The sequence below is a fragment of the Saccopteryx leptura genome, chromosome 3 (assembly GCF_036850995.1).
Source record: "Saccopteryx leptura isolate mSacLep1 chromosome 3, mSacLep1_pri_phased_curated, whole genome shotgun sequence".
Lineage (NCBI taxonomy): Eukaryota > Metazoa > Chordata > Mammalia > Chiroptera > Emballonuridae > Saccopteryx > Saccopteryx leptura.
In genome coordinates, this window is record NC_089505.1 from 255,338,246 (window position 1) to 255,362,766 (window position 24,521).

General features: G+C 40.8%; 1 protein-coding gene across 7 annotated transcripts in view; it reads right to left on the minus strand.

Moving 5' to 3' along the window:
• EHBP1 (EH domain binding protein 1) overlaps positions 1 to 24,521 on the minus strand; it is a 571,353-nt gene that overhangs the window by 341,954 nt on the left and 204,878 nt on the right. The gene's annotated exons all lie outside the window — the stretch shown is intronic.

Here is a 24,521-nt window from a genome sequence, read left to right on the forward strand (position 1 = left end):
TTTTTTTTTATTAAGTGAGAGGCAGGGAGGCAGAGACAGACTCCCACATGTACCCCAACTGGGATCCACCCAGCAAGCCCCCTACCTGGAGATGCTTTGCCCATCTGGGGCCGTTGCTGTTGCTCAGCAACTGAGCTATTTTTAGCACCTAAGGCTAGACCATGGAGCCATCCTCAGTTCTCAGGGCCAACTTGCTTGAAACATTTCGAGCCATGGCTGCAGGAGGGGAAGAGAGATAGAGATAGAAAGAGAGAAAGAGAGAGAGAGAGAAAAAGAGAAAGAGAAAGAGAAGGGTGAGGGGTGGAGAAGCAAATGGTCCCTGCTCCTTTGTGCCCTGACTGGAAATCGAACCCAGGACTTCCACACACTGGCTGACGCTCTACTGCTGAGCCAACCAGCCAGGGCCAAAAACTTTTGTGTATCAAGAAACACTATTAAGCCTGACTGGTGGTAGTTCAGCGGACAGAGCATTGACCTAGGATGCTGAGGGCCAGGTTCAAAACCCCGAGGCTGCTGGCTGGAGCATGGGATCATTTCAGATAGTGAGGCAGACTCCCACATGCACCCAGAATGGGATCCACCTGGCAACCTCATCTGGGGCCAATGCTCGAGTATTGAGCTATTTATAGCATCTGAGCTGATGTGGTCCAACAGAACTTTTCTCAGTGCCTGGGGCCACACTCAAACCAATCAAGTCACTGGCTATGGGAGAGGAAAAAAGGAGTAAAAAGGGTGGGGGGAGAAGCAGATAGTAGCTGCTCCTGTGTGCCCTGACAGGTAATCAAACCCAGGACATCCATACACCAGGCCGACACTTGATCCACTGAGCCACCAGCAAGAGCTACATCAACCAAATTAAAAACCAACAATTTATTCTTTTTCTTATTACTACAATAGTTAATGATTTAATAATATATGAAATATGCAGAGATGACGTCAGAGTAATGGCGGAGTAGGAAGCGATACCGATAAATCTCCCCCAAAACTCAACAAGATCTTCAACCAGAAACAGAAAAACCTATACTTGGAGCCTTCAGATGCTTCGCAATACACCCGAAGGTATGGTCGAGTGAAAAATTGGCTAAATATATAATCAAACCCCGAAGGAAATAGGGAGTAAGAAATGCTCCGCCTTCCTCACTAACCTAAACTGAGCAGCTTTCTCTGGTAACTGTGAATATAGAAACTGAGGCGGGCAAAGGGGGTGAATAGATCCAGGCTGCGGCACAAACAGCCAAACCAGGCTGTGGCACGGAGATCCTAGCCCAGGAAAAACTGATCCTATGGCAAGCCGGGCAATACAAGCTAACACTCGCGCCAAACCCAGACAAAGAAAGACAAGCGGAACGGCCATTTTACCCGATCCCTGGTCGGTGCGCAGTTAGTGGGCGAGAGATTTCTTCCTAGGCCCCAGAAGTAGGTGTCCGTGTTACCCCACAGAGAGGCAGGGTCGGAGGCCTTTCTGTGGGCCGAAAGCAGAATCTCTGGGCAGTCCCAGCGCCCAGGGAAAGCCGCGCACGGGAGGGAGCGAGAACTAATTCCAACGGTGGAAATTTTCCGTGCTGGTAGGGGATTCACTCAGAGGGAAACACGGATGGCCTCATATCCTGGTGTGCGCGCGCAGATAGGAAGTGAGCGATTCCTCCGAGTGCCTCGGCAGTGCGCACCCGTGTTATCACACAGAGGGGCAGAGTCAGGAGCCTTTGTGTGGGCAAAAGCGGAATCTCGGGCCGCCCCAGCGCCTTGCAAAAGCTGCGCACGGGGACGGAGCGAGAGCGAATTCCAACACTGCAACTTTTCATGCGGTTGGGGGTTTCACTCAGAGCGTGAGACTGCTAGCCGGATATCCTGGTCTGCGCACGCAGATAGTGAATGAGAGTTTCCTCCAAGCGCCCCGGAACTGGGCGCCCGCCTGTGTTACCGGACAGAGTGGCAGAGCCAGAGGTCTTTGAGTGGGCGGAAAGCCCGCCTGATTATGCTAGCAGCTCTGACTGACTGAGCCTTACCCAGAGCCCTGTGCTGAGTGGGAATAGAGTGGGGAGTTGCCAGCTCTTTGAGCCTCTTACTATCCAGGCAGAGGAAGCAGCAACCCCATAGCTGGATTATCAGGCTACTAATTGAGGAAGGAAAGACTAGGAGAAAGGCTCCAGGAACACGAACTCTCTCACTGTCGGAGCCTATAAATGCTAATAAGCCTTGACTGCCAACAAGACTAAAGCACAATACATGACATTGCCATAGAGACTTATCAACTGCAAACCTCTACCTGAGCGTGCCAAAGGAGCAGAACCTGGGGTACAGAGTCACTGACCAGGAAGAGGGAGAGAAAAGAAAAAGCAAGAAGATAACCTCTCAAAATCAAGAATAATCTGCAGACTTTATAACCTATCCCATTTTATTATATTTGTTCGTTTGTTTCTCTTATCTTCATTCTTGATACTTTTTTTCCTCCTGGCCGATTAACTCTCTGTCGGTCTTACTCTCTCCTCTCCTTGAACTACACTACCCATAAGTGTTACATCTCCCAGTATCTTTTTTCTCCTCTTCCTTTCTCTCTATGAGGGTTGCACTCCAAAACCCTTAACTCTCTCTCTCCTTTCTTTTTTCTTCTTTTAGTGGTTCCCTCTTTTTTTTCTCTCTCTCTCTTTCTTTTCTCCCTCTATATTAGTTTCTTCCTTTCTCCTTTACATCTCCTCTCATTCAAACCTCAATAACAAACAAATTATCTTATCTGGGACTCAAACTTATGTTTGTGGCATTTTGGGGGGTTTTTACTTCACCTTTTTAACTCACAAGCAGTGCACCCATCCCTGGCTCTCCATTTTATCTAGTTCTTGTTCCACTAAATACAATAGTATTTTTTTAATTTGTCCCCCCATTTTTCTGTTTTCCTCTTATTCCTCTCATCATAACTCTTAGACAACCAACACCTAAAAGCAAATCATTTTATTCTTGACCCAAATTTTTTCCTTATTTGCTTTTTGTGGGTCCATACACCCCCTTTTTTTCTTCTTTTTTTTTTTCTTATTTTTTTTTTTACCCCTTTATTACTTTCCCCCAATTCAGGCCCTCCATCACAGGCATTGTTTGTTATAATTCACAGTTTACCACAAGATTTTCTCAAGAAAAAGGGGAGAGGAGAGGAAAAAAGGAGGGGGGAATAATTTCCTTTTTTAAAAAATTTTTATTTTATTTTATTTTTCTTTATTTCATTATTAATTTTTTTTTAAAAAAAAACTCTTTTCGATTTTTTATTTTTTTTAACTTTTTATTCTTTATTAAATCTCATTAATACTATCAACAAAACCACCCTCAGATGCCATTAAGGAAGAGAAAATCGAATATCATGGATACAAAAGAAAGAGAGGTAACACAGCTAGATGAGGAAAAATCTATGGAAAAAAAATTTAATATATTGGAAACCTTGGAGTTAAATGACAGAGAATTCAAGATAGAAATCCTAAAAATCCTCCGAGATATACAAGAAAACACAGAAAGGCAATTTAGGGAGCTCAGAAAACAACTCAATGAACACAAAGAATATATGTCCAAAGAAATTGAAACTATAAAAACAAATCAAAGAGAGATGAAAAACTCAATTCACGAGCTGAAAAATGAAGTAACAAGCTTAGCTAATAGAACAGGTCAGATAGAAGAGAGGATTAGTGAAATAGAAGACAAGCAACTTGAGGCACAACAGAGAGAAGAAGAAAGAGACTCAAAAATTTAAAAAAATGAGATAGCCCTACAAGAATTATCTGACTCCATCAAAAAGAATAACATAAGAATAATAGGTATATCAGAGGGAGAAGAGAGAGAAAATGGAATGGAGAACATACTCAAACAAATAATAGATGAGAACTTCCCAAGCCTGTGGAAAGAACTAAAGCCTCAAATTCAAGAAGCAAACAGAACACCGAGTTTTCTTAACCCCAACAAACCTACTCCAAGGCATATCATAATGAAATTGACACAAACCAACAGCAAAGAAAAAATTCTCAAGGCAGCCAGGGAAAAGAATACAACATATAAAGGAAGGCCCATTAGATTATCATCAGATTTCTAAACAGAAACTCTACAAGCTAGAAGAGAGTGGACCCCAATATTTAAAGTCCTGAAAGAGAGGAACCTTCAGCCACGAATACTATACCCATCAAAGCTATCCTTCAAATATGAAGGAGAAATAAAAACATTCACAGATACAGAAAAGATGAGGGAATTTATCATCAGAAAACCCCCACTCCAGGAATTACTAAAGGGGGTTTTCCAATCAGATACAAAGAACAAAAAAAAACAGAGCCACAAGTAAAAGCTCCAAGAAGAACACAATAAAACCAAATTTAAACTGTGACAACAACAAAAAGAAAGAGGGGGAGAAGATGGAGATTAACAGTAGCAAAGGACGATGGAGTGCAAAAGTACTCACAAAATAGTTTGCTACAATGAACAGGGTAGGGACCCTTTTCATTACTCAAAGGTAACCACCATTGAAAAAACCACCACAGAAGCACATGAGATAAAAAAGATAGCAACAGAGGAAAGATATATGGAATACAACCAAATAAAAACAAAAGATAGAAAAACAAAAGAGAAGGATCAAACAAGACACAAAACTAACAGAAAGCAAGATATAAAATGGCAATAGGGAACTCACAAGTATCAATAATTACACTAAATGTAAACGGATTAAACTCACCAATAAAAAGGCACAGAGTAGCAGAATGGATTAAAAAAGAAAATCCAACTGTATGCTGCCTACAGGAAACTCATCTAAGTAACAAGGATAAAAACAAATTCAAAGTGAAAGGCTGGAACACAATACTCCAAGCAAATAACATCCAAAAAAAAGCAGGTGTAGCAATACTCATATCGGATAATGCTGACTACAAGACAGGAAAAGTACTCAGAGATAAAAATGGCCATTTCATAATGGCTAAGGGAACACTGAATCAAGAAGACATAACAATTCTTAATATATATGCACCAAACCAAGGAGCACCAAAATATATAAGACAGCTACTTATTGATCTTAAAACAAAAACTGACAAAAATACAATCATACTTGGAGACCTCAATACACCGTTGACGGCTCTAGATCGGTCATCCAAACAGAGAATCAACAAAGACATAGTGGCCTTAAACAAAACACTAGAGCACTTGGATATGATAGACATCTACAGGACATTTCATCCCAAAGTGACTGAGTATACATTTTTCTCCAGTGTACATGGATCATTCTCAAGAATTGACCATATGTTGGGCCACAAAAACAACATCAGCAAATTCAGAAAAATTGAAGTTGTACCAAGCATATTTTCTGATCATAAAGCCTTGAAACTAGAATTCAACTGCAAAAAAGAGGAAAAAAATCCCACAAAAATGTGGAAACTGGCCCTGGCCGGTTGGCTCAGCGGTAGAGCGTCGGCCTAGCGTGCGGAGGACCCTGGTTCGATTCCCGGCCAGGGCACACAGGAGAAGCGCCCATTTGCTTCTCCACCCCTCCGCCGCGCTTTCCTCTCTGTCTCTCTCTTCCCCTCCCGCAGCCAAGGCTCCATTGGAGCAAAGATGGCCCGGGCGCTGGGGATGGCTCCTCGGCCTCTGCCCCAGGCGCTAGAGTGGCTCTGGTCGCAATATGGCGATGCCCAGGATGGGCAGAGCATCGCCCCCTGGTGGGCAGAGCGCCGCCCCATGGTGGGCGTGCCGGGTGGATCCCGGTCGGGCACATGCGGGAGTCTGTCTGACTGTCTCTCCCTGTTTCCAGCTTCAGAAAAATGGAAAAAAAAAAAAAAAAATGAAAAAAAAAAATGTGGAAACTAAACAACATACTTTTAAAAAATGAATGGGTCAAAGAAGAAATAAGTGCAGAGATCAAAAGATATATACAGACTAATGAAAATGACAATACGACATATCAGAATCTATGGGATGCAGCAAAAGCAGTGATAAGAGGGAAGTTCATATCACTTCAGGCATATATGAACAAACAAGAGACAGCCCAAGTGAACCACTTAACTTCACACCTTAAGGAACTAGAAAAAGAAGAACAAACACAACACAAAACCAGTCGAAGAAAGGAGATAATAAAAATCAGAGCAGAAATAAATGAATTAGAGAACAGAAAAACTATAGAAAAAATTAATAGAACAAGGAGCTGGTTCTTTGAAAAGATCAACAAAATTGACAAACCCTTGGCAAGACTTACCAAGGAAAAAAGAGAAAGAACTCATATAAACAAAATCCAAAATGAAAGAGGAGAAATCACCACGGACACCGTAGATATACAAAGAATTATTGTAGAATACTATGAAAAACTTTATGCCACTAAATTCAACAACCTAGAAGAAATGGATAAATTCCTAGAACAATACAACCTTCCTAGACTGAGTCAAGAAGAAGCAGAAAGCTTAAACAGACCTATCAGTAGAGAAGAAATAGAAAAAACCATTAAAAACCTCCCCAAAAATAAAAGTCCAGGCCCTGACGGCTATACCAGCGAATTTTATCAAACATTCAAAGAAGACTTGGTTCCTATTCTATTCAAAGTCTTCCAAAAAATTGAAGAAGAAGCAATACTTCCAAACACATTTTATGAGGCCAACATAACCCTCATACCAAAACCAGGCAAGGATGGCACAAAAAAAGAAAACTACAGACCAATATCTCTAATGAATACAGATGCTAAAATACTAAACAAAATACTAGCAAATCGAATACAACAACATATTAAAAAAATAATACATCATGATCAAGTGGGATTCATCCCAGAATTTCAAGGATGGTTCAACATACGTAAAACGGTTAACGTAATACACCATATCAACAAAACAAAGAACAAAAACCACATGATCTTATCAATAGACGCAGAAAAGGCTTTCGATAAAATACAACACAATTTTATGTTTAAGACTCTCAACAAAATGGGTATAGAAGGAAAATATCTCAACATGATAAAGGCCATATATGATAAACCATCAGCTAACATCATATTAAATGGCACTAAACTGAAGGCTTTCCCCCTTAAATCAGGAACAAGACAGGGTTGTCCACTCTCTCCACTCTTATTTAATGTGGTACTAGAGGTTCTTGCCACAGCAATCAGACAAGACAAAGAAATAAAAGGCATCCATATCGGAAAAGAAGAAGTAAAGGTATCACTTTTTGCAGATGATATGATCCTATACATTGAAAACCCCAAAGAATCCACAAAAAGACTACTAGAAACAATAAGCCAATACAGTAAGGTCGCAGGATACAAAATTAACATTCAGAAGTCAATAGCCTTTCTATATGCCAACAATGAAACAATTGAGAATGAACTCAAAAGAATAATCCCCTTCACGATTGCAACAAAAAAAATAAAATACTTAGGAATAAACATAACAAAGAATGTAAAGGACTTATATAATGAAAACTATAAACCATTTTTAAGGGAAATTGAAAAAGATATAATGAGATGGAAGAATATACCTTGTTCTTGGCTAGGAAGAATAAATATAATCAAGATGGCTATATTACCCAAAGCAATATACAAATTTAATGCAATTCCCATCAAACTTCCAATGACGTTTTTTAAAGAAATAGAGCAAAAAATCATCAGATTTATATGGAACTATAAAAAACCCCGAATAGCCAAAGCAATCCTAAAGAAAAAGAATGAAGCTGGGGGCATTACAATACCTGACTTCAAACTATATTATAGGGCCACGACAATCAAAACAGCATGGTATTGGCAGAAAAATAGACACTCAGACCAATGGAACAGAATAGAAAGTCCAGAAATAAAACCACATATATATAGTCAAATAATTTTTGATAAAGGGGCCAACAACACACAATGGAGAAAAGAAAGCCTCTTCAATAAATGGTGCTGGGAAAACTGGAAAGCCACATGCAAAAGAATGAAACTCAACTACAGCCTGTCCTCCTGTACAAATATTAACTCAAAATGGATCAAGGATCTAAACATAAGACCTGAAACAATTAGGTACATAGAAGAAGACATAGGTACTCAACTCATGGACCTGGGTTTTAAAGAGCATTTTATGAATTTGACTCCACAGGCAAGAGAAGTGAAGGCAAAAATTAATGAATGGGACTACATCAGACTAAGAAGTTTTTGCTCAGCAAGAGAAACTGATAACAAAATAAACAGAAAGCCAACTAAATGGGAAATGATATTTTCAAACAACAGCTCAGATAAGGGCCTAATATCCAAAATATACAAAGAACTCATAAAACTCAACAACAAACAAACAAACAATTCCATAAAAAAATGGGAAGAGGATATGAACAGACACTTCTCCCAGGAAGAAATACAAATGGCCAACAGATATATGAAAAGATGCTCATCTTCTTTAGCTATTAGAGAAATGCAAATCAAAACGGCAATGAGATACCACCTCACACCTGTTCGATTAGCTGTTATTAGCAAGACAGGTAATAGCAAATGTTGGAGAGGCTGTGGAAAAAAAGGAACCCTCATACACTGTTGGTGGGAATGTAAAGTAGTACAACCATTATGGAAGAAAGTATGGTGGTTCTTCAAAAAACTGAAAATAGAACTACCTTATGACCCAGCAATACCTCTACTGGGTATATACCCCAAAAACTCAGAAACATTGATACGTAAAGACACATGCAGCCCCATGTTCATTGCAGCATTGTTCACAGTGGCCAGGACATGGAAACAACCAAAAAGCCCATCAATAGATGACTGGATAAAGAAGATGTGGCACATATACACTATGGAATACTACTCAGCCATAAGAAATGATGACATCGGAACATTTACAGCAAAATGGTGGGATCTTGATAACATGATACGAAGCGAAATAAGTAAATCAGAAAAAACCAGGAACTGCATTATTCCATACGTAGGTGGGACATGAAAGTGAAACTAAGAGACACTGATAAGAGTGTGGTGGTTACGGGAGGGGGGGGGAATGGGAGAGGGAAAGGGGGAGGGGGAGGGGCACAAAGAAAACAAGATAGAAGGTGACAGAGGACAATCTGACTTGGGGTGATGGGTATGCAACATAATTGAACGACAAGATACCCTGGACTTGTTATCTTTGAATATATGTATCCTGATTATTGATGTCACCCCATTAAAAAAATAAAATTATTTAAAAAAAAGAAAGAAATATGCACCCCTATGTCCACTACAGTGATATTTATAATAGGCAACATCTGTAAACAACCCAAGTGCCTGCCCTTCAGTGAGTGAGTGGATAAAAAAGCTACGGTACATTTACACAATGGAATACTATGCAGCCATAAAAAAGGAAATATTACCTTTTGCAACAGCATGGATGAACCTGGAAATGATTGTGCTAAATGAAATAAGCCAGGCAGAGAAAGACAAATACCATATGATCTCACTCATAGGTGGAATCAAATGAACACAATAAACTGAGGAACCATACAGAAAAAGAGGCATGGACACATGGAACAAATGGAAAGCAGTCAGAATGGAGCAGGACGAGGTGACTGGCTGAAAGAAGGTGAAGGGATTAGCCAAAAAAAAGTATAAATATAACATATAGACATAGACAACAAGGTGGCAACAGCCAGAGAATAAGGGGGAGTGAGGGTCGGTGGAGAGGGCAAAGGGGTGAGGTATGAAGACAGAAAGAGACTTTGCTTAGAGTGGAGAGTGCCTGATGCAGAGTACAGATAGTGTTATATTGAGTTGAACATTTGAAAACTGTATGATTTTGCGAACCTATGTCATCTCAATGAATTGAAAGAACCTTAAAAAAATTTTGGGGGGGGACAGAGACAGGTACAGAGACAGAGAGAGGGACAGATAGGACAGGCAGACAGGAAGGGAGAGAGATGAGAAGCATCAATTCTTCGTTGCGGCACCTTAGTTGTTCACTGACTGCTTTCTCCTATGTGCCTTGACCAGGGGGCTACTGCAGAGTGAGTGACCCTTGCTCAAGCCATCGACCTTGGGCTCAAGCCAGCGAACTTCGGCTTCAAGCCAGTGTCCTTGAGCTTCAAGCCAGCGACCATGGGGTCATGTCTATGAGCCCATACTCAAGCCAGCGACCCCCCACTCAAGCTGGTGAGCCTCGCTCAAACCAGATGAGCCTGTGCTCAAACCAGACGAGCCTGCACTCAAGCCAGCGACCTCGGGGTTTCGAACCTGGGTCCTCTGTATCCCAGCCAACACTCTATCCACTGCACCAATGCCTGATCAGGCCAAAAACTTTTTTTAAAAAGATCGTACTTAAATACTACTTTCAATTGTCTTTTGCTCATAAAAAATTTCAATAACTTTTTTAGTACAGTAAGTCTTCTTCCACAATTTAATGATCACAAAGTATTCCTTCATATGGATGACAGGAATTATAGACATTATCATTCAAGCATTTATAGTATTCTTAATACTAAAAGTCTTTAAATTATTAACTAGTTAAATTATCAATATTTTATTTTGATTTCTATGCTGATGAATTTTTAACTCAATTTCTCTTCCTTCTCCATCAATATGTAACAGCATAAAAAGCAAGAATATGAAAGATGGCAGAAAATAGTTCATAATGTTCTCCATTGTCAGTCTCTGCTAAACCACTTGTTCTCCATGTCTCCTTCAATTCCTACTCAGTTGTGGCTCAGTAACTACATGCTGACTGATTAACTTTGTAGATCTAAAAATGCTCACATACTGTGCATACAAAGTACATTTGCTTTTGCAATTATAAAGCAACTCAAGAATTGTTAAATTAATCTGGATCTGGAACACTGATCAGATCTGAAACTTGATCATTAAAAAGTTGATTAATCAGGCATACTCATCAACAGTATCACAGATAAGCAGGAGATCAGACTAAAAAATCATCAGAGGGCTAGGCTTCTACTTCTGGAAAAATGGAGTAGACATAATTCTTCCTATACTTCCCACCAAGGACAACTAAAAATACTAAAAATTATTTATAAAACAAACAAAAGCTGACTGAAGGATAGAGAGAAGGCAGATCAGCTTGGTAACTCAGCCTCAAATATCCCAACCTCAGAACTAAAGAAACTAGCAACCCCAAAATACCAATGGGCTCACACATAAAAAGCCCCAAATGAAGTTAAAGAACGGAAAAGGACCTGACCAGGTGGTAGTGCAGTGGAAAGAGTGTTGACGTGGGATGCTGAGGACACAGGTTCAAAACCTTGAGCTTGCCAGCTTGAGCGCGGACTCACCAGCTTGAAAGCGGGGTCTCTGGCTTGAGTGTGGGATCACAGACATATCTCCACAGTTGATGGCTTGAGCCCAAAGGTCACTGGCTCAGCTGAAGCACCCCAGTCAAAGCATGTATGAGAAAGCAATCAATGAAAAACTAAAGTGATACAACTACGAGTTGATGCTTCTCATCTCTCTCCCTTTCTGTCTGTCTGTCATGGAAAAAAGAAAAAAAAGGAAAGGGATGCCCTGGCCAGTTGGCTCAGTGGATAGAGTGCTGGCCTTGGCATGTGGATGACAAGTTTGATCCCCAGTCAGGGCACACATGAGAAGTGGCCATCAGCTTCTTTTCCTCTCCCTCTCCCCATTCTCTCTTTCTTCCCCTCTTGAAACCAGGCTCGATTTTTTCAAGCATTGGCCCCAGGCACTGAAGGTAGCTTGGTTAGTCCAAGTGTTGGCCTCAGGTGATGAGAATAGCTTTTGACTCCAGCTTCAGCTCCAGATAGGGGCTTCCTGGATAGATCCCCACTGGGGCACAAGTGGGAATCTGTCTAACTTCCTTCCTCTCACTTAAAAAACAAACAAAAAACACTGGGAAAGGGGCAGTCTGGCAAGACCAAAAGCTTTTAGAAAGTAACCACTTTACATCAGCCCAACACCACAGAAATCTGTGACCCCAACCCCACATATGTCAGCAAAGGTCTAATAGTGTATGTTTACTTTCACTTTTGTGACAACATAATAAGGTTCTCACTCAGGTGGTGTCGAAAGGGGCCAAGTAGGCCCTGGCCGGTTGGCTCAGTGGTAGAACGTCGGCCTGGCGTGCAGAAGTCCCGGGTTCAATTCCCGGCCAGGGCACACAGGAGAAGCACCCATCTGCTTCTCCACCCCTCCCCCTCTCCTTCCTCTCTGTCTCTCTCTTCCCCTCCCGCTGCCGAGGCTCCATTGGAGCAAAGATGGCCCGGGCGCTGGGGATGGCTCCTTGGCCTCTGCCCCAGGCGCTGGAGTGGTTCTGGTCGCAACAGAGCGATGCCCTGGAGGGGCAAAGCATCGCCCCCTGGTGGGCAGAGCGTCGCCCCCTGGTGGGCGTGCCGGATGGATCCCGGTCGGGCACATGCGGGAGTCTGTCTGACTGTCTCTACCCGTTTCCAGCTTCAGAAAAATACAAAAAAGGGGGGGGGGGCAAGTAGAGAGCTAGGTTTTTTGACTCTGCCAGACAGTATCAAGTATTCACATACCTACAGTACCAGTGGAGACCATGCAGGAAACCTGGACTCTCACTCCCACCAAGCAATAATAAGGTTCTCAATTGATCTCTATCGACACCTGAGTGACATTTGAGTGATTTCTATGCTGACGAAGAAGCAGAGGGGCTTCTTTTTACTGGGCAGGGTTGTGAGTTCTCAATTCTACTGAGTGATGATGAAAGTCCTGACTCTACTCGGCCTTCTCTAACACCAACTCACTAGACAGTGGGAGCAGTGCCTCACTTTTGGATGGTGGTGATAAATTACATATATATAATGTAATAACGAGAGTACCCACTAAAAAAAGCTATAACAAAGAGATAAAACTCAGAAACACTATAAATTTAAAAGAATTCCAAAAACTGTTCAAGAAACAAAACACACAGTTAAGGGAAAAGAACATAAGGAAATAAAAATCAAAACTAAGCTAAAATGGCAGATATCAGCCCTAAAATATCAATATTTAAATTAAATATAAGTAGTTTAAATGCAAAAACTAAAAGATAGACACTGGCAGACTGAATTAAAAAACATGACACAACTATAGGCTGTCTGTAAGAAATTCACTTCAAGGGTAACAATACAAGCAAACTTAAAGTAAAAATATGAAACTTATAAAGCAAACAACTAAGAAAAGGGTAAAGGAGACTTCAGAGCACAGAAAATTATCAGACACCAAAAAGAATGTTACATTTAATAGTTAAAAGAAAAACACACCAGGGTCTGGCTGGTTGGCTAAGCAGGAGAGCATAGGTCCAGCATGTGGAAGTCCGGGTTTGATTCCCGGTTGGGGCACACAGGAGAAGCAACAACCCCTCCTCCTTCCCTTCTCTCTCTGTCTCTCTCTCTCCCCTCCCCTCCTGCAGCCATGGCTCTAACAGTTTGAGCAATTGGCCACAGCCGCTAAGGATGTCTCCACAGCCTTGCCTCAGGTGCTAAAATAGCTCAGGTGCCGAGCAACAGAGCAGCATCCCCAGATGGGCAGAGCATCGCCCTGTAGGGGGCTTGCTTGGTGGATCCTGGTCAGGGCACATGCAAGAGTCTGTCTCTGCCTCCCTGCCTCCCACCTATCACTTAATAATAATTATTTTTTTTAAAAAAAGGAAAACACACCAAAGAGACATACAGTTTTTTATGCATATACACCAAAAATATAAGCTTTAAATATGTCAGACAAAAACTGATAGAAAACTACATAAAACTACAGTTAGATTGGAGACATCAATATCCATCTGTCAACACCTGATAAGTTAGAAAATCAGGAATATAGAACTCAAAACCATCAACAAACAGAATATACATTTCCCTCAAGAACCCACAGAATATATACCAAGAGAGATCACATTCTGAGCCATAACACAAACCTCAACAAACAGAAAATTTAATTCATAGAGTATGTTCTCTCTGCCAACACTGAAATCAAACTAGAAATCAACTACAGAAAAACAACATAAAAACCTCTACACTTGGAAACTAAATAAACTTTAAATAATACCTGGATCAAACAGGAAGCCTTAAGGGAAATCAAAAGATACAAAGAGTTGAATAAAAAGGAAAATAAAATATATCAAAATTTGTGGGGCATAGCAAAAACAGAGCTAAGAAAGAAATTTACATATTAAATACATAAATTAGAAAAGAGGAAAATGAACTAGGTACTTTAATTTCCCCATCAAGAACCTAGGAAAAGAGTAAAACTAAAAGCAAGTAGAGAAAAGGAAATAAAAAAGGGCAGACGTTAATGAAACTGAAAACAGAAAAACAATACTGAATACAGAAAAATCAATAAAACAAAGCACCAGTTCTTTGAAAAGATCAATAAAATTGACAAAACTGTAGCATGACCGACAAAGAAAAAAAGAGAGAAAGGATACAAATGAACAATATCAGGAATGCACCAGGGATATCACAACAGACCTTGCAGACATGAAAAGGACAGGAAGAGAATATTTCAAACTCTATACACATAAATTTGACAACTTCAATGAAATGGACCACTTTCTCAAAAAACACCAATTACCACAATTCACCCAATACAAAACAGTAATCTGAATAGTCCTAATAACTATCAAGAAAATTAAATTCATAATTTTAACTCTCCAAAAAGAAATGTGCAGACCCCCTTTTCCCTGCAGAGTTCTATGAAACATTTAAAGAATAAACAGCAATTCTACACAATTTCTTTCAGAAATAGACATTTCCCAGTTTGTTTATAAAGCTAGTATTACTCCGCTACTAATACTACAAAGATAGTACTAAAAAAGAAAAGTACAGGCCAGTGACCCCATAGATATTCCTTAATAAAATATTATCAAATACAATTCAGCAGTATCTGGAAGGAATTATACATCTTGAACAAGAGGTTTATTCCAGGAATGCCAGGCTGTTTCAGTATTTGAAAATCAATCAAAATTATCCACCATATTAACAGGCTAATAAAGAATTAAATATCATAATTATTGATTTAGAAAAAGCATTTGACAAAATGTAATACTCCTTTCATAATAAAAAAAAACAGGAATAGAGAGAAACTTCATTAACTTTATAAAGAACATCTGCAGGAAACTTAGAGCTAACATTATATTTAATGGTGAAAGACCAAAAGCTCTCTCCCTAAAATTAAGAACAATGTAAATATACCCATTCTCTACATGTGCTCAACATAGTGCTGGAGAGTGCAATAAGGGAGGGGAGGGAAGAAGAGGGGAGGAGAAGGGAGGGGAGGGGAGCGGAGGGGAGGGGAAAAGGAGAGGAAAAGGAAAGGGGAAAAAAGGAAAGGGAAGGGAAAGGAAAGGAAAAAGAAAAGGGGAAAAAAGGAAAAGAAAGGGAAAGAAAGGAAAGGAAAGGAAAATGGATTGAAAAAATAAAAACTATTCCTCTTTGCAAATGACATGACTGTCTACTTAAAATAAAAATTACAAGTAATCTGCAAAAAACACTCCTGAAATAATTGAGTTTAGCAAGGTCACAGGTATAAAATCAACATGTCAATCGTATTTCTTTGTATATTAAAATTAAAAATACAATGCCACTGATAATTGCTTTATAATGAAATACTTAGGTATAAATCTAAGAAAATATTTAAAGGATTGTTATTAAAAACTACACAATACTGGCCCTGGCCGGTTGGTTCAGTGATAGAGCATTGGCCTGGTGTGTGGATGTCCTGGGTTCGATTACCCAGTCAGGGCACACAGGAGAAGCAGGAGAAGCACCCATCTGCTTCTCCACCCTTTCCCCTCACGCTTCTCTCTCCCTCCCCATCCTGCAGCCATGGCTTGATTGGAGCAAGTTGGCCCCAGGTACTGAGGATGGCTCCATGGAGCTCTAGAGAATTATGCTGAACAAATCACCAGCCAATCCCCAAAAGGTTACATACTATATTATTCCATATAACATTCTCAAAATGGCAAAACTAGAGCAATCAAGAACAGATTAATGGTTTTCTAGGGTTAAGGAGGGGTGGTGATGGGAAAGAGATGGTATGGCTAGAAAAAGTCATGAGGGATCCTTGCTGTGATGGAAATGTATATTTGAATCTAAGCTAGTCTTAGTGCTTTGGTTAATTTATAAAACTTTGGGGGCAGGACATAGACTTTCAGCTTCCACCACCTTCTGGGAAAACTTGTTCTGGTGCAAGCAAGACAGATATCACAGAAGAAGTTCGGAATTCATTACCATGAGACTGCTTGGTATAGAGTGATGCTGGCCAGCTCTGAGCCCAAGTACCAAACATGTGAGTGAAGTAACTATCTTGGACATTTCAGGTCCAACAGATTTTTTTAAAAAAAGAATCAAGGCCCCAGACATATATATGGTCTTGTCAAGCTTTTCCAGCTATCTTCACTTTTTTCAAGCCATCCTATCTGTTGCCTCAAACATTATGGAGCAGAAATAAATCACCTCATGCCCAAACTAATGACCCACATGTTTGTAAGCATATTTGGTTGTTGATATACACCAGGAATTGGCAAACCTTTTCAATACAGGGCCAGGGAGTAATTTTTTAGGCTTTGACAGCCACACAGTCTCTGCCATAACTACCAAACTCTGATGTACTAGCACAAAAGTGACTGACAATATGTAAATAAATGAGTATTGGCTGTGCCCCCAAATTTTATTTATGGATATGAAAGTTGAAATTTCATAAAATTTTCATATGTCCCAAAATAGTCTTCAAGATTTTAAAAACATCTAATAATGTAAAGTCCATTCTTTCTTTGTGGGCTATACAAAAATAGGTGAAAGGTTAAATATGGCCCTGTGGTGCCATATGTGGGGCCATGGTGCACGTCTAGTTTGCACCATGAGGTTTAGAGATAGTTTTTTACACAACAATGGATATCTGAATCACATATTAACGTATTTAGGGTAAAGGAAAATAACTCTTTAAAAAATATTTTTTATTAATTTTAATTTATAGTGCTAACATAGATTCAAGTATCCCACTCAAGATAACACCCTCACCCCACTACCACCACGTGTCCCTCATTATACTCCCTCTGTCCCCCTCCCTCTAACTCCCTTTCATCTTCCCTCTGGGATTTGCTGTCCTGTTATCTGTAACTATGTGTTTTTTATATATCATTTCACTACCAACTTCACCTTCTTTGATCCCAGAGAAGATGCTTGATATGATTTTAATCTTAAATTTGAGACATGTTTTGTGTCCTAACATGTGATCCTAGAGAATGTACCATTTGCACTTGAAAAGAATGTATATATATTCTGCAACTCTGGGGTAAAAGATTCTGAAGATACCAATTAAATTCAGTTGATCTAGTGTGTCATTTAAGGTCGCTGTTTCTTTGTTAATTTCCTGTTTGGAGGATCTATCCATTGATGTTAGTGGGGTATTAAAATCCCCTACTATTATAGTATTGCTGTTGATCTCACCTTTTATGTCCATCGAAATCTGCTTTATATATTTAGATGCTCCTATATTAGGTGCATAAATATTTACAATAGTTATATCCTCCTGTTGAATTGCTCCCTCTATCATTATGTAGTGACCTTCTTTACCCCTTACTATAGCCTTTGTTTTAAAGGCTATTTTTTCCGATATAAGTATTGCTGTCATAGCTTTTTTTCACTTCCATTTGCATGAAATAGTACTTTTTTCCATCTCTTCACTTTCAGTCTATGTGGATCTTTTGTTCTGAGGTGTGTCTCTTGTAGACAGCATATGTACAGTCCCGTTTTCTTATCCATGCAGCTACCCTATGTCTTTTTATTGGAGCATTTAATCCATTTACATTTAAGATTATTATTATGTAGTTGTTTATTGCCATTTTATTCTTTAAATCTACATTCCTCTTTCTCTCGATTTCTTTTTCCCTATGCTCTTTTTACAACAGGCCCCTTAGCAATTCTTGCAGTATTGATTTGGCTGTAATGAATTCCTTGAGTATTTTTTTGTCTGCGAAGCTTTTTATTTCTCCTCCAATTTTAAATGATAGCCTTGCTGGATAAAGTAGTCTTCGTTGTAGGTTCATGTTTTGCATCACTGAATATTTCTTGCCAATCGCTTCTGGACTCAAGTATTTCTGTTGAGAAGTCAGATGTCATTTTAATGGGGGCTCCTCTGTAAGTAATTAACTGCTTTTCTCTTGTAGTTTTTAGTATTCTTTGTCTCTTAACTTTGGCATTTTAATTATGATGTGTCTTGGTGTAGGCCTCCTGGGAATCCTCTTTTAATGGGACTCTCTGTACTTCTTAAACTTGTTCGACTTTTCCTTCATCAACTTAGGAAATTTTCAGCTATGATTTCTTCAAACAGGTTCTCTATCCCTTATTTGTTCTCTTCTCTTTCAGGAACCCCTATGATGAGAATGTTGTTTCTCTTCATGTTGTCACAGAGCTCTCTTAAGAGTTTCCTCAGTCTTTTTGAGTCTCTTTTCTTTTTGCTGCTCTGCTTCTGTGCTTTTGTTTATCTTGTCCTCTAAATCGCAAATCTGATCCTCTGTTTCATCCAGCCTGCTGTTGATTTCTTCTAGTGCAGTCTTCATTTCTGATGTTGTATTTGTCATTTCTGACTAGTTCCTTTTTATAATTTCAAGATCCTTGTTGATGCTTGCTATCTCTTTAAGTTCTTGTTGTGACCATCCATTGTTGCTGTAAGATCCTTGACCAACCTAAAAGTCCTTATTTTAAACTCTGTGTCTGGTAGTTTGTTATTTCCATTTCATTCAGTTCTTTTTCTGGGGATTTCTCTTGTTGATTCATTTGGGTCATATTTGCCCATTTTGTCTGTGTATTAGGTAGTGCTGTCTGACTTGGAAATTTGTTGTGGTGTCTTTATGAGGAAGATGGGCTCAGTGGTACTTATCTCCAGGCCATCTGATTTCCTTACTATAGGAATGCTTCTTAAGGGTAGTACTTTCTCTCCTATTGTATGTAAGTATTGAATGCAGTTGGTCCTTTCAGGAGTGTGTTTATCCCTCTGGCTAGCGGGTTCTAAGGGTCAACCTTGATCATGTGTATTAGACACTGTGCAGTGTCTGCTGCTTGCTGGACTCCTCCTTTGGGCATGCTGCTTGTGTAGTTAGCTGAGTCTAGGGTTGGTGCTGTCTGCCACCCACTACTGGATGTGTTTGTTCTAGGTCTTCTTGGGTTGGCATCAGCTATTGTTTGTAACCTGCTGTGGGCTATCTGTCTGGAGCTACTGCTCTGTTTGCTGTTTGTGTCTGTGTTTCCTGTGCCTGGGTAGTGTGGGAGGGGTCAACCTGTGTCTAAGGATCAGCTTCCTCCGGCTTAGAGATGACAGCAGCTCTGTAAAAGCCCCAAGTTCTGTTAAGATTTGCCTCCACTTATCAACTGCTCTACCTCCTCTTGCAGCTGCCTGCTATTCCCACAGAGTCTTCTGTAGAAAGACTGTGTAGTGAGGGCTTAGACTGGCCTCACCCAACCAACCCCTCCACAGGTTGCAAGATTGGTGGGTTAGGGCAGCTGAGGTTGGGAATACAATGATGTTACTGGGACCCGCTACTTCAGGGGTCTCTTGGTCAGGAGCTCAGTATGAGGAAAGTGGTCCCTACTCCAGAGCCTAATCCCTCAGCCACTACTGGATACTCAAATTTTATTTCTCCCCAGCAAGGTGAGCAGCAGGTTCAGATTGAGTGAGGCCAACAGTCCCCTCTGAAGAAGTTCTTACAGCTGGTGAGATCAAGGAGGAAGACTGAGAAAGTCCTTTCCTGGTGCTGACTGTGCCCCCCCCCCCCACAGAAAGTGGTAAGTCTCTTGACAAGACCCAAAAATAGGCTCACGGGGACCTACACTTTAAATGTCCATGCTCCAAGCCTCCCTCTACCTTCCCTCTGTGGAACCTAGCCCAGTAGGGCAGGATATATAGTTCCCGGGTCAGCTGACTATGAAGTTCCACCCTGTCTAATGCACATGTGCCACTGTGCCAGTGCTGATCACAGAAAGTGGAATTCACCTCAACTGAGCCAGGTATGAGGAGCCTTCTTTAGGACGCACCACTAGCAAGGGTTGTTAGGTCCTGAACCGATGGTCTCCACAGCTGGCCACTAGATATGCCAGCCCTGGGCCTCCCTGAAAGGAACCTGGTGCTGTCCAGTAGGAGATACTGCCTGTGACTGGCCCTCAGCAACCTTCTTGGAGCTACAAGCTATCCAGAGTTTGTGGCTGCCTCTGTGGGCCCAGGTGCAAATGGAAATAACAAGCTGCACATCTAGGCTGGCTTTTACCCACACTTGGCCTGGGGGAAAGCCTGCAAAAGGCCAAGGATCCCTGAGCATTGCCTCCTGCAGCCTCTGTCTGCTGGCTGCTTGTTGGGCTCGGCCCCTGAAAAAAACCTCTGGTAGAATGTAGAGCCTGTGGCAATTCAGGGATTTGGAAGGGTGGTAGGTGTGGCTCGGTCCCAGGTATCAGTCTGTCCAGACTTTTTCATAGACTTCAGTAGGGTGTGGCCCCAGGAGTTTGGTGGATATGGCCTCTGAGACCCAGAGATGTGGTCTGTTCACAGTCCGGACAGTTTCTACTGAATCTCCCGAGGCAGAAGCACCAGTCATAGACCTCTACTCCTGATTACTCCTGGGAGTGGGGGAGCCCTTCCCACCAGTCTTGTGGCTTTTTCTGTGATACGTGGTTAGAGACTCCTCTTCATTTAGTCCAAAGTTGGTTTTCAAGATGATTGTTCTTAAGTGGTAATCCAATTTGGTCATGGGAAGTGGCAGTTGGAACGTCTGCCTACTCCACTGCCTTCTTGAAATATCCAGGAAAATCACTGTTAAACTTATTCTCATATTGAACCTAAAAAGGCCCTGGCTGGTTGGCTCAGGGAACAGAACATCAGCCCAGTGTGCAGAAATCCCAAGTTCAATCCCCGGTGAGGGTACATATGAGAAACGACCATCTGCTTCTCTTCCCCTCCCTTTTCCCCCTTTCTCTCTCTCCCTCTCTCAGTTAGTTGCTTGACTGGTCTGAGTGGCAGTCTCAGGCACTAAAAATAGCTTGGTTGATATGAGCTTTGGCCCCAGACAGGTGGATCCCATTTGGAGCACATGCAGAAGTCTGTTTCACTAGCTACCCTTCTCTCACTTAAAAAAAAAGTATTTTAATAATAATTGTAAAATAATGAGCTTAACAATAACCCACCACCTTCGGACCAACTTGTAAAATAATGAAATAGCAGGTTTCTCTGATTCACAAAAATTCAGTTTCCAGAAAACCTATTGAGATACATTTTTATATATCTAATCAAAATGTAGTCAATGTATTATCATAGTGATTTTTTTAATTAGTTTGTAAAATGAACTACACACCATTTTCTCTTGTAGTACTCTACTGCTCTAAAGTATTAGATTTATTATTGATCTTTAAAAACAACTGTTAGGCTCAACACTATGACCTGACTTTATTGAATATTTCTAAGTAAAATTAAAACAAAACAAAACAATTCACTGTAGAACTCATAAAATTTCAACAATCTAATTCTACATATATTGGCTAAAAAAAAAAGCAGGCTCTGGAATCAGGCTTCATTATGGATATAAATCTTAGTTCTAAACCCTATTAATAAGATGCATATGTTTAAAAAAAAGTTAATTTTTCTACACCTAAGTTTCTTCCTCTGTAAAATGGGACAGTAATAGTGCCTTTCCTCATGAGGTTACTATAAGGATTAAATAATACAATGCATATAAAACATATCACAGTATCTAATTAATACAGATTAAGTGCTTAATACACAGAAATTATCATTAATACCATTATCAGATTATCAAAATATCATTATGTTTCTATAGTACATAGCATTTAAATATTTAAGAAGTCTCTAGGAAAACCACAAAACAACAAAGGAGACTTTTTTAAAAGTACTCAAAAGAAATTGTAGCCTCTGATATCTATAGCTACAACAAATAGTAAACACAGCCTATCTCTATTCAAATAAACAGAAAACCTTATAGTAAAGGCATATTTACCTCAGTTCCATTTACTCGGAACCTCATGTCCAGCTTTAAACAAAAAATTACAAAGCATAATAAAACACAAAAGTACAGTCTAAAGAAATAGAGCAAACTAACAAAGCTCTCTTTATGGCAGAGATGTTGAAATTATGAAGCCAGGAATTTAAAACAACTATGATTAATATGGTAAGTTCTCTAATGGAAAATGTGGACAACATGAATAAATGGGTAAAATAAGCAGAGAGACAAAAACTTTAAGAAACAAAAATAAATGCTAGAAATTAAAAAAATATTGTAATAGAAATAAAGAATGCCTTAGAAGGGATCATTAACAGAAAACTGCCTTATAACCCAGAGATTCCACTTCTGGGAATATATCAAAAGAAGCAAGAAACACTGATTCAAAAGAATATATACACCTCTGTATTCACTGCAGCGTTATTTACCATACTCAAGATTTGGAAGTAGCCCAAGTGCCCATCAGTAGATGAGTGAATAAAACTGGTACATTTACTCAATAGAATACTACTTGGGTATAAAAAAATAAAGAAATCTTAGTGTGTGTGTGTGTGTGTGTATGTGTATTTTTCTTAAGTTGGAAACGGGGAGGCAGTCAGATTCCCGCATGCGCCTGACCGGGATCCACCCAGCATGCCCACCAGGGGGCGATGCTCTGCCCATCTGAGGCATCGCTCTGTTGCAACCAGAGCCATTCTAGCGCCTGAGGCAGAGGCTACAGAGCCATCCTCAGCGCCCAGGCCAACTTTGCTCCAATGGAGCCTTGGCTGCGGGAGGAAAAAGAGAGAGACAGAGAGGAAGGAGAGGGGAAGGGGTGGAGAAGCAGATGGGCACTTCTCCTGTGTGCCCTGGCTGGAAATTGAACCCGGGACTCCTGCACGCCAGGCCGATGCTCTACCATTGAGCCAACCAGCCAGGACCGAAATCTTACTCTTTTTGACAGCAGGGATGGACCTGGAAAGCATTATATTAAGTGAAATAAGCCAGTGAGAAAAAGACAAGTACCATATGATTTCACTCATATGTGGAATCTATAAAAATAAACTAACAAACAAATTGAAACAGGCTCAGACAGAGAACATACTGACAGCTGTCAGAGTAGAACGGTGTTGGGCGCTGGGTAAAAGGTGAAGTGATTAAAAATAAAAACCTCACAGACAGACAACAGTATGATGATTATCAGAGGGTAGGGGGTGGCGGAAGGTAGAAGAGGGTAAATGGAGAATAAATGGTAAGTTAGGAGACTTGACTTGGGTGGTAAACACATAATATAATATATAGATGATATATTATAGAATTGTACACTTGAAACCTATATAATTTTACTAACCAAGTTCACTCCAATAAATATGATGTTAAAGAAGACAGATATGCCTGACCAGACAGTGGCACAGTCAGGGGTCCCCAAACTATGGCCTGCGTGCCGCATGCGGCCCCCTGAGGCCATCTATCTGGCCCCCAACGCACTTCTGGAAGGGGCACCTCTTTCATTGGTGGTCAGTGAGAGGAGCACTGTATGTGGTGGCCCTCCAACGGTCTGAGGGACAGTAAACTGGCTCCCTGTGTAAAAAGTTTGGGGACCCCTGCATAGAGCGTTGTACTGGGATACGGAGGACCCAGGTTCAAAACCCCAAAGTTGCAGGCTTGAGCACAGGCTTACCAGCTTGAGTGTGGGGTCGCTGGCTTGAGCATGGGACCATAGACATGACCCCAAGGTCGCTGGCTTGAGGCCAAAGGTTGCTGGCTTGACACTCAAGGTTACTGACTTAAGCAAGGGGTCACTCACTCTGTTGTAACCCCCCCCCCCGGGTCAAGGCACATATGAGAAAGCTATCAGTGAATAACTAAGGTGCCACAATGAAGAATTGATGCTTCTCATCTCGCTCCCTTCCTGTCTGTCCCTATCTGTCCCTCTCTCTGCCTCTGTCAAAAAAAAAAAAAAAAAGACAACATATATTAAAAGTGAAGGATTGGAAAAGATATGCCATGCAAACACTAATAAAAAAAAAAGGTGGAAGCCCTGGCCGGTTGGCTCAAGAGGTAGAGCGTCGGACTAGCGTGCGGAGGACCCGGGTTCGATTCCCGGCCAGGGCACACAGGAGAAGCGCCCATTTGCTTCTCCACCCCTCGGCCGCGCTTTCCTCTCTGTCTCTCTCTTCCCCTCCCGCAGCCAAGGCTCCATTGGAGCAAAGATGGCCCGGACGCTGGGGATGGCTCTGTGGCCTCTGCCTCAGACGCTAGAGTGGCTCTGGTCGCAACATGGCAACGCCCAGGATGGGCAGAGCATCGCCCCCTGGTGGGCAGAGCATCGCCCCATGGTGGGCGTGCCGGGTGGATCCCGGTCAGGCGCATGCGGGAGTCTGTCTGACTGTCTCTCTCCCTGTTTCCAGCTTCAGAAAAATTAAAAAAAAAAAAAAAAAAAAAAAAAGGAATACCTACAGTAATTTTAAACAAAGCAGACTTTATAGCAAGAAACATTATCAGAAATAAAAAAGGACGTTACATAAAGATAAAGGGGTCAATTTTCTAAAGACACAACATTCCCTAATGTGCAAGAGCCTAACAACAGAACATCAAAATTTATAAGGCAAAAAAGTTGAGAGAAATGCAGGAAGAAATGGATAAATTCACTATTATACTTGAAGA